This window comes from Herpailurus yagouaroundi, unplaced genomic scaffold, assembly GCF_014898765.1.
Source record: "Herpailurus yagouaroundi ecotype Mexico unplaced genomic scaffold, PumYag 29, whole genome shotgun sequence".
Lineage (NCBI taxonomy): Eukaryota > Metazoa > Chordata > Mammalia > Carnivora > Felidae > Herpailurus > Herpailurus yagouaroundi.
This window is the reverse complement of record NW_024412377.1, coordinates 64,109,672-64,125,338: the sequence shown is the minus strand read 5'-3', so window position 1 is coordinate 64,125,338 and position 15,667 is coordinate 64,109,672.

Here is a 15,667-nt window from a genome sequence, read left to right as displayed (position 1 = left end):
GACGCGGGGCTCGAACTCCCGGACCGCGAGATCGTGACCTGGCTGAAGTCGGACGCTTAACCGACAGCGCCACCCAGGCGCCCCGGGTAGCTCTATTTTTAATGTTTTAAGGAACCTCCATACTGTCTTCCTTAGTGGTCGCACCAGTTTGCGTTCCCACCAACAGTGCACAATCTCCACATCCCCACCAACACTTGTTGTTTCCTGTGTTTTTCATTTTAGCCTTGGAATTTGAACTTTCAAAAATTCCATATGTGATTCTGATGTGCACTCTCAATTGAAAATCACTGATCTGTATGTATTAAATAGGTTATTTAATATAGTATATCAAGTAATACAGAATAACATATTATGTTCCACTATATTATATCTATTATGCTATGTTACTCAATAATATAATTATTATAATAATTATATAATAAAGTATAACATATTGTAATATACTATAATATAGTCTAGCCATGATAGTATATCAAGTAATATATTCAAAGAGCCCAAAATGACTCAAAGAAATGAGCTAATCTCTATATCCCATCACTACGTAGGCCTCTACTCTGTCCTAAGTTTAAATATGCAGACCAATAAGACTTTGACCCCACCATTAAGGAGCTGCTGTTTAATGAGAGAGACAGATGCAAATAAAAAGTGACAACTGGGCATACAGTCTTGGTTATCTAAGTACACAGAGAAGGGAGCACAATGTGTTTGGCATAATTAGGGAAGTCTTTCTTGATGAGAGGGCATTTGAACTGAGTCTTAAGGGATAAATAGAAGTTCGCTACTTAGGTCAGGCAAAGAAAGCGTATTTAGCCACAAGGGAATGGGACGTTCAAGAATGTGATGGGGTACAGAGCCTAGTCCTTGTGTGTCACTTTTAAGTCAGGCTTCATGCGTTCAAATCCCAGCCTTCCCACTTTGCAGGTACATGACCTCAGAGAGATACCCAAGTTCAATACCGTTTACGTGCCTTAATCTTCTCCTTTATAAAATGGAATTAGCAACCTCATTCTCGTGGGTCATTGTGAAGATCACACCAGTTGATGTTATAAAATTGGATTGCACACCAAAACTTTGAATCACAGCAAGCTAGGTGTATCGTTGCTTGTTAATTGTCATCCTGGACAAGTGAACATTCTAGTCTCCGTTCCCTTAGGTGCAACGTGCGGATCACAGCAGTGCAGATTTCAAGGGCATTTCTGAAGCCTGAGCGAAAAATAATTCGTGGAAAGTATTTGCCTGAGATCTGGCACATGACAAGCACTAAATGCACATTGCATATCGTTATGGAATAATTACTTCGCAGAGTGCTTAGTTGTCACATAATAGGTGTTCAATTTTTTCTCCCTATTACAGGGAAGCCTGGCCCATGGCAAGGAATTGCCATTGAAAATCTAGCCAAGCCACAAATCTCCACCAAGATGCCGAGAGGGGACGGGGAAATAGCCCCCAGATCCATCCCTGACAGAGTTGCATGTTGGGGGGCGGGGGGGGGGGTTGTCTCCATTGAATCCCGCCGAGCTTTCTCAGGCAGAGGCCCAGAGTCTAATGAATGGAAAGCTGTCACACCAGGGCATTCATTCTGTGGAAGAGAATTAAAGCCCATTAGAAGAAAATACTTCAATCGGCTGGCCCACTCCTCACGGAGAGGCGTCCTGGCATATGTAACGGAATTACTAAACAGTAGGGATGGCACAGCCCTCCTTTCCTCGGGGTGTTGGGGAACCAGAAAGAATGTTCACACGGCCCGTACCAACAGGCAGCTGAATTATGCTAATAAGCAGCCATGCCTGCTGGGAATGGGCGGGCATGAAGTCAAGAAGGAACCAGAGCCTGGGCATCTCCACATCCACAGGCTTAAGTGACTTGTTCTGTTTTCCAAGGCTTGCATTCAGGCCAGGAGGAGAGAAGGGAAAGTCACATGGTCCAGGAACAGCCTGGAAGACTGTCACCAAACAGGCGACTTCTGCCCTTTGAGCCAAAGGGAGTCATCAAAGGGAGGACGGTAATGTCTACTGACGCCTTCCCTTTGCCAGGCTCCAGATCGCCGTGGCCCCTCGGAACCGAGACCCCGAGATAAGCAGGAAAGTAACGTGCCCAAGGTCAGCGTCGCTTTCCAACCAGGATCCGCCAGGGGCCAAGCATTGGCTCTTTCGCTGGAAAGAAGCTGGCTCCGATGCCCTCACTTGTTTCGGAGCTATCCAGATGTGGGTGCTGCGGCCTCGTAGTCGTGTGACCCTGAGAGCCCTGATTTTCCCGATCTGCGAAATGGGACCCGCAATGCCTACTTCACCGGGTCATGGTGGGGATTCTGTTGCGATAAGGGCTATGAAAATACCGTGAAAACTCCACGTTGCCCGTGCACACATGCAGGGATGATTTTATTCTGCTCTCCCAGAGGGACTCAGAAATGGGGAGGGAGGGTGGCAAAGAGGGTGAAGAATTAACCCTTAAAGGTGGCAGCGGGTCCTCGTCGGGCACCTACTCAAGGCTTAGCAAAATCTTGGCGCACAAGGATGTAAAAGAAACGCAAGGCAGGGAGGTCTTAAAAGCCAGCACCGTGAGCCCTTCCAACGTGGTGTCAGCAGCCCAGGATTTCACAGTATTCACAGCTCCTGGGCCGGCATGGTGACACATTCACCTGTCCACGACTGTGGGAGCGAACAAGGGGGCTGAAGTTCCAAGCGAGGCCACAGACCTGTGTGCAGGGTGGAGGACGGCTGATGAGGCCTCTCCCCGCTTCCCTGCAGGTTCTTCTTCACCTGCGCTTGGGCTACTCTGTTCTCAGGCCCAAGTGCCTTTCTCTTCTTATAAAACCGAGCGAGAAATGTGGGCGAGTACGGCGTGTGTGTTTTTAAGCTGAAAACCTCACTCGCGCGGTCGAGTGAGCCGCAGGTTCCAAAGCTGTGGGGCTCTGCCAGGAGGGAGAGGCTGGGGTCCTGGAGGGCCTCGCACAGGGCACCCTCTGCGCTGGGCCCCAGGAAATGGGGAGAGGTGGGTCGGCCGGGAGGCCTGTGGGGTGGGGACGGGCCAGGACACCGTCGCCAATCACAGGCCGGAGGCGGGAGAGTTTAATCTCCTTCAAGAAATCCCGAGGGGCGCCTGGGTGGCGCAGTCGGTTAAGCGTCCGACTTCAGCCAGGTCACGATCTCGCGGTCCGGGAGTTCGAGCCCCGCGTCGGGCTCTGGGCTGATGGCTCGGAGCCTGGAGCCTGTTTCCGATTCTGTGTCTCCCTCTCTCTCTGCCCCTCGCCCGTTCATGCTCTGTCTCTCTCTGTCCCAAAAATAAATAAACGTTGAAAAAAAAAATTAAAAAAAAAAAAAAGAAATCCCGAGAGTGTACAGAGTCGGGTGTGATATTATAAAAACCCTGCTGAGAGGTTTTAATGGGAGCGGACACTTCGGGAGCATTCCCTAGCTCCAATTTTCTCATTATAAAACTGACCGTCGTGTAAGAAACACCCAATGCATATTTAATATCTCTAATATGTGGCTGCCTTTTAGCCTCCGGAGAAGGACAGGTATTCATTTTCATAAATTACTTTTTAACTATTTTTTTTTTCCAAAGGGGGATGGGGGAAAGAAAACAGAGACAAAACAGATGCCTTCAGCCCTTTGATCAGCCTCACTGCAGACAAGCAGGCTGCCCCCTAGCACCTCTTTAACTACAGCTTGCCAGGAGGAAGGAAAATGAATGGTTTGAACTCTGCAATTACAGTGCCTGCTGAAGGCCTGTCATCGAAGCCAGAGGGACCAGGTCCCGACCAGCTCTGCTACCCCCAGAATTACAACCAGCGGGGCAGAGCGTTAAAGACCCCTGTGGCCCGCGGCTTCCACGGCCCGGGAGCTCCGGGCCAGCCACCGGACCCCCTGCCCGCGTTCCCCCACCCCTGTTGCTATAAATACAGAAAACGAAGACCATATATACACAGGCCGGGCCAGACCAGACAGGAGAGAAAGAAGCAGGAGACAGCAGCCTTATCTCATGCCCGGGAGTCGGGGAATGCAGCGGGAAAGGGAGGGGAGGGTGGAAGAGGCAGAAGGTCAGATTTCTGGAGCGTCCTGTGCGGAATGGGAACAGCCCATGCCCGGCTAGAGCCGCTTACCCGAATCCCTGAGAGCTTACAGGCTGCTTTGGGAGATAGTAAACACCGAGTGTTTCAGACTGCCCCGTTTCAGAAGGGAAAAAAGGAGAGGGTGAGAAAGAGGAGAGTCAGGCCCTTATCCTCAGGCTCTGCCCCGGGCGATTTATGTGCACGGTCCCATGATATTTGGCCAATATCTCAACATACCCAGGGACCAGGCACGGTGCCAGGGACGTGGTAGGGGCCTGAAAAAAAAAAAAAAAAGTCAGTTCGATAAATGAGGGATAGCCACATTTTTAGAAGACAAAATTGAAATTCGCAGAATTCAGTGACCTGCTCAAGGTCACCGGGTGGGAGGGCTAAAGGCAGGATTAGGACCCAGGTGGGCCTGCCCACAAAGCCAGTTCTTTCCAGAAGGGTGTGCTGCCTGTGTGAGAAGGGGTGGTGGACTTTCCAGGCAGGGAGTATGGGTCCGAGACTGTAACCTGACTCCCAGGGCTGGCACTGGGGTGAGACACTTGCCTCGGGAGCAGAATTTCAGGGGGGCATTGAAAAAACTCAGCGAGGGGCGCCTGGGTGGCGCAGTCGGTTAAGCGTCCGACTTCAGCCAGGTCACGATCTCGCGGTCGGGGAGTTCGAGCCCCGCGTCGGGCTCTGGGCTGATGGCTCAGAGCCTGGAGCCTGTTTCCGATTCTGTGTCTCCCTCTCTCTCTGCCCCTCCCCCCTTCATGCTCTGTCTCTCTCTGTCCCAAAAAATAAATAAACTTAAAAAAAAAAGAAAAAACTCAGCGAGCAAGATTGGTAATATTTTTAGTCCAATATTTTCTAACCTCAAAGTTAATGCCCAAATCCATGATGAACAAAACACCAAATTTTAAAATGGACACCGAATCAGTTTTACTGATTACGTTTTGCCTCAGCCTCCAATGACACGGTGGACTTCATTTGCTGTGTGACCTCGGGCATCCATTTTCCCTCTCTGGACCTCAGTTTCCCAGTCTGTCCCAAAGGAGCAGACCAAAGGCTCCTGGGGCCCCTTCCAACTCCAGCATGCTGGTACAGGGGTTCAAGCCTCAGCCTGGCCCATCCTGGGTCGCTGCTGTGGGGGCGGGTGCCGCGGAGGCGTCTGCCCGTCTGCAGCGGTGAGGCTGGGGGGGAAGGTAAGGGATGAGCACTCACTCGCAGAGGCCACTCGCCTGCCTGTCCTTGTGCAGCATCTGGGTTGAGTTTCACAAGTGCCTCCCCAAGAATGTGAAGAAAGGCACTGGGAACCGAGGTCAACTGCAGACATGACGTTGGTACATTTTTGGCTCCGTGGGGGCTGGGATGGCTTGAGGGGGGTTCTGCTGGCTTTTCATGGCGACGGTGATGACAGCCTGTCATGAAGTCACTGATGGCTCCAGCCTGTCCTCATGGGATGCCAGCTCTTGGGGTCACTTCTTTTCATTCATGTGGCTTTTTCATTCCCCCCCCCGCCCCCATTAGCAGAAGTTCTTTTATTTTAAGAACAATGCGAGGGACAGCTGGAGAACTGCTACAGTTATTTGCTTAAATTCTTCTGACATTTGCTCATTGCTTTGTAATTACATTTCTGATTTTGTCTTCTCCCACAAATTTGTACAATAGATTGGTTCCAGACATTCCCTAGCTCATTCATTCATTCAATTACTTAAATAAAATTTGCTAATACCTCCTGAGGGGACTAACATTGGTTGAGTGCCCCCTTGGCACAATGCACCATGCAAGCCATCACGTATGGGTCCATCCATTGACCCGTCCAGTTCCGGTACGTGTCAAGCACCCATTGCATCCCAGGTACCTGTGAGTTCTGGATTTGCACGATGGAGCAAACCAGCCACATTACTAGTCATGCAGGGCCGAGGACAGACTGGTATTAACCAAGCAGTAATAGGCACAATGTAGCTACCACCTCTGTGTTGGTTCCTGGAATGTGTCAACTTGACCTGGCCAAGGGGAGCCCAAATATTTGATTAAATATCATTCCCAGGTGTGTCTGTGAGGGCACCTCCAGATAAGACTAGCTCTGGAAGTTGGTAGGATGAGTGAAACAGGGTGCCCTTTCCACCACAGGTGGGCCTGATCCAATCAGTGGAAGGCCTGACCAGAACAAACAAGGCAGAGGAAGGGAGAATTTACTCTCTTTCTGGCTGACTGTTGAGCAGGGGCGTAGATCTCCTCCTGCCCTCACGCTGCCACTCACACCCTCAGTTCTCCTGGTTCTCAGGCCTTTGGACTCAGACTGGAACTACACCACTGGCTTTAATGGGCCTCCAGCTTATAATTGACAGACTGTGGGACTTCTTGGCCTCCAAAATCATGTGAGCCAATTCCTTACAATAAATCTCTGTATACATATGAGCAAGATGTGTGTGTGTGTATGCTGTGTGGGTTTTTTTCGGTTTGTTTGACTGTTCATTTTTGGGTTTTGTTCTCTGGACAACCCTCATACTACCTCCTGAGAAGAGCCAGGAAGAAAAATCACACAGTGCTCTGAAAGCACGTGGCAGGAGTAATCAGCTCGGTCCAGGGGCGAAGGGAAGCTTCTCCCAGGAAGTGGTTAATAAAGCTCGGATGTTAGAGATGGCCAGCAGTGAACTAGGTGAAGAGGGGGAGGGAAGTTCATCAGGTACAGAGAATAGCGTGTGCAAAGGTCCTGAGGTAGGCACATGGGTAAATATGAGAAATTGGAACAAGGTTCAGTGGCTAGAGTGCAGAGATCCACGCGACTTGGTGTGGAATCAGGCGGAAGAGGTACAAAAAGGCCAGATCATGCAGGGCTTCACAGGCCATGTTGAGGGGGTTGGGTCTTGACATCACTGTCTTGACCGTACTAGATTTTAGTGTTCCGGCTCTTGTTACCACGCTCTTTCAGATGAAGAAAATAAGGCCCAGAGAGGTTCATTCATTCATCCATTAACTGCTTACTGAGCACCTACTGTGTTTCAGGCACTGTGCTGGGAGCTGGGGAAATAGCCGTGCCTGGACAGCCAGGGTCTCGCCGCTGGGCACCTTCATGCACGCACATGCCACAGGCAGGATGACGACTTGGGCCTACCTGTCCCAAAGGCTTTGCTCTCTGCCTGCCTATGGCTTACTGGCCCCCAACCCTGGGATGAAGGATGCCCAGCGTCCTCCCCATCAGGTGCTCAGGGTGTAGTGGTGAAGTAGGGGACCAAACGCCTCCCCTCTGTGGTCCGTTCCCTGGGCGCATACCCAGCGTGTCCCTTCCAGGAGTCACGGCCACACGCCAAATCTCCCAAGAAAGAATCTGAAACCTACAAGCCGGCTTCTGACCCTGACCAGCGAAGTGGCAGAGGAAACCCCCCATCCCTACCAGATCTGGACCAGATCTGGACCCCCTCCCAGTCTCGTTTTTATTTTCCAGAACTGAAAATGGTCACAAATTCTTCTCTGCTCCTTTCTGCGAGGGGCAGGGGCTATGTCTCCTCTTCCTTACCCTGGGCTGTCCTTGGGACTTACTTTGACCAATGCGATCAGAGTGGTGGAAATGACAAGTGCCAGCCTTGTCCTCCATGCTCTGGGAAGCAGCACCTTAAAGTGAAGTAGCTCAGGCTAATCTGCGGAACGAGGGGAGAATATGTGGAGGGGGAGGGGGCGGAGGGCCCCAAGGAGCAGGCTGAGCTGGCTGAAGGCAGTCCCACCAGCAACCCAAGGCCAGACCGGCAGAGGGCGTGTGCAGTGAAGCCTCAGACTCATAAGCAGTATCGGCTCATTCTGTTTTAAGCCCCAAAGTTTGGCGGTGGTTTGTTGTCCGTGGAGAGGTAAGGGACACCCTGCGTTTACACCACAGGGAGAAACGTAAAGAACGATCTACGGAGAGAGGACACGTGTTGCGTTCACTCAGCCTTCGTTTCCTTTTCTTCGGCTAAGCACACCCCCAGTTCCTTCCCAGGGCTCCCGGTGGCGGGCCACCGGTGGCCCCGCTCTCAGGTGGGAGGGGTGAGTGGGGCTGATCTTCCCCCAGCTCCTAGGAGGGGGCAGTTAATCCGGGAGCGGCCAATGGGAGCGTGGCTTCCCCCTGGCCGTGGTGATTGGCGCAGAGATGGGCACGTGATCCGGTCGGAGCCAATCAGAGTTCTTCTCGGGACGTTTCTGCAAATGATCGGGAAAGGTGGGTTCTCTCCGGCCAAATTTGAACCCGAGAGGACGGGAGCCTGGTGCTCGTAGCAGTTATCTTACCACCGCGTGGAGCTAGCCTGTCGGAGAGCGGAGCTCCTCCCAAGGACAGCAGAGCCGCCAGGTGGAGACCTATTGTGAAGATGTCGTGGAAGAACCTAGATGTCGCTGTACCCGGAGAAACGCTGCTTCTGGATTTGGGGGGTGTGCGAGCACCCAAGTCTTTCCCTGTGGTGGTTGTGAAAGTGAGCCCCTCAGACCTGTCGCTGTGGGGCATGGTAGACTGGGAGCCCCTCTGCGTCCCCCACCACATCTGTTCCCAGGCCAGGCTTCCCCCCGCCCACGTGGAGAAATCGCTCTGTAGTCTAAGGCTCTTTCTACCCAGCCCGTCTTCTTTCCTTCTCTCCTTCACAGGCTCGGACCCGAATCACCTTGACTCTTCCCCTGAACCTTCCCAGGTGCTTCTGTCTCTTGCGGGCCTATTCCCATCTTGGCACCTGCTTCCTGAGAGGAGCTGAACTCACCCTTTGACCTCCTTTTATTACTTCCCGAAGCCAATGTGAGGTGGATTTCTGTCGCTTTCAATAGAACAGTTTCTGAAAAACACTATACGTCCGCTGAGGAACGTGGGTCTTGTCCAGAAGGTGACGGAGACTCTGGGGGGTTTTAAGTAGAGGCTGTGGTCAAATCTCTGTGGTGGGGCCCTCCTTGTGCGCTGTGAGGGGTGGGCCGGAAGGGGGGACTGGAGGAAGGATGCCAGCCGGGGGCTATGGAACAGTCCAGGGGGGCATGAAGTGTAAGCCAAGCCAGGCAGTGGAATGGTGGAGGGAAGGGAGAGGATGGGTTTGGAAGCGGGTCTTGGAACCAAGGATTTGATGACTGGTTGGAAAGCAGGATGGATGGGGTGAGGAGGGAAAAGCAGAAAAAGCCTCCGGGTTGTCAACTCTGCGGATCACAATAATGATGTGAGGGCTCCCTGTGGACTCTTACCTTTCTTAGTATCACAACTTTCTTAGTATCACAACTGCCCTCGGGGGTAATGAACATGATTATCCCATTCTAAAGATGAGAAGACGGAGGCTGAGAGAAGTTACAAAGGCTTGGCCAGTGTCTGACAGCCAATGGCGCTGGGATTTGAACCCAGGACCGTGAAGGCTCTAAAAATCAGTGTGCTCAGCCGACACCCTATGCGTCACCATCAACGGTGGCCCTTCTCCTGCTGCCCCCTGAGCTGCCACCTCCCAGGCCATCCTGAGATTCGCTCTGTCGGAATGGGCAGGAGAACAGCCCATTTTTCATCTTCTTTGCTTTTTTTTCCGAAATCATCGATTGTACTCTTGAAATAGCTAGCTCATCGGCCGGAGGAAAAAAAAAAAAGAATTTAAAAAAGAAAAGACCTCATGGAATTGTATTTACCTCACCGTGGTATTGTCACCATTTTGCCGTATCGCGCTCACTCGCCACAGCGAGAGCTAGCAACATCTTTAAATGAACGGCAGTCCCTTGATCCCAATGCTACCATTTTCCTGTGTCCACCGGGACACGGCCTTACCTGTCAGAGGCATCTGACTGTTGAAAATGAACCACTGTGCGGTTTTGCGTTCCGGGAAAGGAAAGCGATCTCGCAAAGAAAGCCGTCCTCCTCTCGTCCTTGGGGAGCAGAGGGCGTGAACACGGCTGCCCACACTTTTTGACAAACACGGGAGCTAAGTTCTTCCTACGTAACCTTTCCAAACAGATCCCTTATTTGGGTGTGCTTACTCTTCATTTCCCACACATCCCTCTGCATCCTTTTTTTTTTTTTTTTTTTGGCAAGAGACTGACTTCTCTGATGCCCAGGTAGTCAGCTGGCCTCTCCGTGAAATGGGGATGCGAAAACTTAGAGGCAAAAGAGCAAATTCTCACGATCAGCTCCGATAAGAAAAGAAATGGAATAAAAATGGTTTCACGGGGGAACGGACGCGAGCCAGGTTGACGCGGGGAGACCCCTGGCCCGTCCTGTGTTTGCAAGGGAACAACTGGCTGCGTTGAGATTGTGTCTGCCAGATGCACGGAGATGCTGATTTCTCGAATGCGCATTTGGTTCCAGTTGTCGTGGTGGCTATGAGTTAGCTTAACAGAGAGTAGGTACACACTGACCATAGCCAAAATAACCACATAGGGCATTGCAGGGCATGGAAGAAAACACGAGTGAGGACCACTCACCGTCTGAGGCACACTCACCGTCTCACTAAGGAGCCCCAGGGACCTGCCAGTGAGATGTCTTCACCTGCATTTTGCAGGTGAGGGGAGCAGCCTTCAGAGAGGTGAGGACACCTTTTTTGTAAAGGCGGGGTGAAGTTTTGACTTCAGCCCCGTGTGACTCCAAGCCTGACACTCCCGCTTTCCACCAGGACAGAGGCGGGCACCACCTAATCAGTGACGTGTCTCTAAAGATCTGGCCAGGCAGGGCGTGCCTGGGTGGCTCAGTGGGTGAAGCGTCTGTCTCTTGATCTCAGCTCAAGTCTTGATCTCAGGGTCATGAGTTCAGGCCCGTGTTGGGCTCTTCTTTGGGTGGGAAGCCTACTTAAAAGAAAGGAAGGAAGAAAAGAAAGAAAGAAAGAAAGAAAGAAAGAAAGAAAGAAAGAGAAAGAAAAGAAAGAAAAAAGGAAGAAAGAAGGAAAGGAAGGGAGAAAGAAAGGAAAGAAGGAAGAGAGAAAGGAAAGAAAGAAAGAAAAGGAAGAAAAGAAAGAAAAGGAAAGAAAGAAGGAAAGAAAGAAAGAAAGAAAAAAGAAAGAAAGAAAGAAAATGGAGGGAGGAAGGAAAGACCTGGCCAGAAGATTACCTCACAAATTTTCTCTTAAGAATGAAATATAAGGGGCGCCTGGGTGGCGCAGTCGGTTAAGCGTCCGACTTCAGCCAGGTCACGATCTCACGGTCCGTGAGTTCGAGCCCCGCGTCGGGCTCTGGGCTGATGGCTCAGAGCCTGGAGCCTGTTTCCGATTCTGTGTCTCCCTCTCTCTCTGCCCCTCCCCCATTCATGCTCTGTCTCTCTCTGTCCCAAAAATAAATAAACGTTGAAAAAAAAATTAAAAAAAAAAAAAAGAATGAAATATAAGCCAATGCACCAGCACAGCCCTTTAAAGATGATGTTCAGATTTCCCCGGGGATGCCCACGGTGTCACCCCCGGCCTGACCGCGATTGCATTGTAACTGCCGAGCCGCCACTGTCCAGGCTGGCCCCCTCCAGGCATGCACACAACTCGCAGAGCCCTGGAGGGTCCCACAAGAGCCCATGCACAGTCTTCTTGTCTTCTGCTCCAACCACATCTCAAGGCCCACTGCCACTAAGTTACTTTGTACCCTGGTCCCACATGGCTCTGTGGGCGCCCCAGTCTCTGGCCCAGGGATTCCTCTGGCCAAAGCAGTCTCTCAGCAGCATCACTGGCCCCTGGATACACAGAGCAGGTGCCTGAGCTGAGCTTGCAGGACAGACCCAGGGGCTCCTGGCCGCCGCCTTCCAAGACTCTGGTGCTCAAAGCTGTGTCCTCATTCTCCTTTAGGCTTAAACAAGCAACCAGAAATCTCATGAAATTGACTCCTTAGGAGCCTGCCCGGGCTTTCCCCCCACAGGCCCAGGCTTGTCTGAATTCCAGAGTGGGCTCAGCTAGAATCCTCGCCCTCCAACTTGGTCTCTAGGAAAAAATTCTCAATCTACTCTCTCACATGAGCTTCAGAATAATCCGCGAAGTTGGCAAGAGGCATAGTTCTTTCTCCTTTGCAAATGGGGCGGGGGGGGGGGGGGGGCGAACCGCAGAAGGCGGCATGGGGGGAGGGTCAAGGTCAGGTTCCCAGTCTTGCGAGAGTGTGGCTCCCACCCTTCTGTGCTGTCTCCCTTCCCTTCCCCTCGGGGGGCTGTGGCCCCAGCATGAGTCGGGAGTCAGACACCCTGCCTTCCACTTCAACCCCGGCTCCCTAGTAAGTTCCTGGACTTCCCTCAGCCTCACCTCTTTGTAAAACCGACATGGAAACCCTCCCTACCTCTGAAGGCTGCCACAAGGATCAAATGAAACAACCCCTACCCGAAGGATCCGAGCTTCAGGCACAGAGAAGCCGCTCACTGGCCCTCAGCATCCCCAAAGACAAGCCACACGCAGTGAGGTCCCAACCGAAGCATAGAGCTCTGAATGACCACCCATTCACCTTTCGTGTGGGGACATGGTCCCCCACCCCAGCTCATACTTTTGATGTAAAATGGGTGTAAAAATACATCTTATCCTACGGAGCTCTTGTAAGGGTCAAAGCAATAAATGTGATTACTTTTTTGGGAAACCAAGGCAGGCCCATCAATTATTACTGTCATCACCAGCGGTCCCCAGGTGTCACTAGACTCCCTAGAACCTTCTTTGCAATGGACTTTTAAGGAAGATTCTTCTTCCGAGTATGGAGAAAAAAACCGAGGCCCGCCCTGCTGGCTGTGCCCAGGATGGGGCATGCACATTTGCCAACGTCGGCGCCTCCACGTCTCACGTGGGGCCCTTCCCTTTTTTACAGACGAGGAAACTGAAGCTCAGAAGGGTGGCTCAACCAGCCCAGGGTTGCGTGGCCTGTGACGGAACAGCTGGAGAAGCAGGAATTCGGTCCACCTGCCTCTCCCATGCTGAAGGATCCAGGAGAAGGGGACCAGAAAGCTCATGGGCAGCACATCCACACAGCCTCTTCTGGTCACGCTCCACGAGGACTTCTATTAAAAACCAGGGCAGGGGCGCCTGGGTGGCGCAGTCGGTTAAGCGTCCGACTTCAGCCAGGTCACGATCTCGCGGTCCGTGAGTTCGAGCCCCGCGTCGGGCTCTGGGCTGATGGCTCAGAGCCTGGAGCCTGTTTCCGATTCTGTGTCTCCCTCTCTCTCTGCCCCTCCCCCGTTCATGTTCTGTCTCTCTCTGTCCCAAAAAAATAAATTAACGTTAAAAAAAAAATTTTTTTTTAAAAACCAGGGCAGGGGCTGGACAGAGGTGAAAGAAAGAAATGGTCCAAAGGTAGCCTGTTAGAAAACGCTCCCAAGTGGGAGGCCAGGCAGAGGCTCCTTGGATAGGACTGTGCTGGTAAGGAGGGCAGTGCCGGGTCTGAGGTGGCCGCCCCTCCTTCCCCAGTGCCCTCAGGGCCAGCGCAGAAACCGGATCCCAGAGATAGAACACACACCTTGGCTGTGGCCGGGCGGGCTGCCTCTTTGTCGGGCAATGGCGCCCTCTCCTGGCAGCACAAAGAGAAGCAGCTTTAAGGAGAGGTGGTCAGCAGCAAGGTCTGGCATTCACTGCGAATCATTAAAACAGTAACACTGATGACGGTGTCACAAATAGTAAGGCTACATAAGGAGGAAGAAGAAAGGCTTCTACGGAGCACTTAGTGCCAAGCACTGAGCCCATGTTTTGCAGATGCGCTTCCCTTTGCCCTTGAGTACTAAGGTTTTTGTGAATTTACGGAAGAGTGAGATCCAGAGAGGTTAACGCACTTGCCCCAGGTAAAGACGGGCATAGCTTCGTATGCCTGCCACCGGCCTGCACCCTATGGCTTGGGGAAAGGCACTTTGGGCACCATTTCCCTTATGCCCCAGTCAGAGTCTTGACAATATGGTCCCTTTTTTCTTTTTTTTTTTTTTAATCCTGTTCTGCAGGGACAAATTCACCATGCCGCGTGGATTCAGTGCAGTTCTGCAATGGGGGACACGACAGCAAGATCCCCAGCCTACACGGTTTGCTAGATTTAGCAAGTAAATACACAGAACGCACAGTGAAAATTGAATTCCACGCGAACAACGCAGCGTGAGTGTGAGAATATCCCCAATATCGCCTAGGACTGACTTACGCTTACACAAACTTACCGTTTACCTGAAATTTGCATTGAAGGAGGCGTCCTGAATTTTACCCAGGCCCCCTCCCTAGATTAGGAATGTCTGTGCCACATCCCAGTTGAGTGACCTTGCGTAGACTCTACGACCCTGAGCTTCAGCTGCGGTATAGTAGAAATAACTTCTGGAAAAGACAAAAGAAAGAGCTTCTGCCTCCAAGAGTCATCGCGATGAGCTGGTAGCCTCCCAGCAGTCGTGATTCCTTGGGCATGACGCCTAATCTTCTCTTAGCCTTGGGACCCTCAGGAGCCAGGAGGGCCCAGGCCTGGCTCATTCAGCAGATGACGGAAGGGCCTGGGTCGGCTTCTTCAAGATCCTTTCAGCCTTCGCCTCCAGGTCACAAGGTGTTCGTGCCTGCTTCCGGCGCCGTCCTCACAAAACTGTGTCCAAAGGCAAAAAGGGGGTGGGGGGTGGTTTCCGGGCCAGTCAACTTTCCCTCGTTGTCCAGAACTGGGTCAAAAGAGGCTGGGGAAATGAGTATCTGGCATTTTCGGCCTCGGTAGCAGTAGATGACCTCTACCTGCGAAGAAAAGACCAGAACGATAGCTGTTGGTTAAGAGCAGATACAGTACCCTCATCCCAGGCTGGGGCCGGGCTGTGGGAGCGGTCCTAGAAGGTTAGAGCTCAGAATGTGTGGGCCACCGAGCCCCAGTTGTGGCTCTTGTGCTGCGGTGGCCTTTGTCTGAGCACCTCCGGGTCAGGGCCTGATGCCCGGCAGGTAGTCAGGAAGTGATTGAGGAATGAGTGGGGAAAGGACAGGGACAGCCCGGCTGGCCTCAGGCTGGGGTGCAGAGACCCCCGAGGCGGAAAATAAAGGGGTGAGGGCATGAGTCATTTCTAAGCGGCGCCCAGAGAAGGCTGCGATTTGGGGGAGTTTGGAAAGTTCCCTACCAGCCAGGTCACTGGTGCTCTGGGCCACTACAAACGTTCTCTCCCTCTCCCCAGCTGCTGTTCGGGGGGGGGGGGGGGGGGACAGCCACGTTGCAGGAGGAAGAGCCAAACCAGCAGCCAAGAAAATATGACTTCGTTAAAGCTGAAGAAGCAAGGAGTGTTCATTTAATTAGTAAAAAAAAAAAAAAAAAAAAAAAATCATGGATTCATGTCTTACTGCCTTCCCCGAGCTGCACGTCCGAATCAAGCCTACACCACGCACTTGCCCTTCCCAGGCCTGCCCCCTGGGGCAACTCCTCACCCTCCCTAAATCAGGGCCTCTAGCCTCATTTTTGCATTCAGGCAGCATAGAGATTAGTAATTTGTCTGCCTTTGACCAGATTGGAAAGAATAATGGAATGTGCATGAACATCCTTCCCGCCCGCCCGTGGAAGCTGGGTTCAACGATTATGTTCTCAACCTTCAGCGGAAAACTACACAGCTGGTAAAATGAGTGGGCTGGTCCAGCTTGCAAGTTTGGAATGATCTCTAAGATATCTTCTTAAGTGGGACGGAGTGAATATATGGCATGGTACCATTTTTGCCTGAAAAAGTTACGTGTATGTGTCGTATATCTACACGTACGAGTGCATATACGCACACTACACATGCTA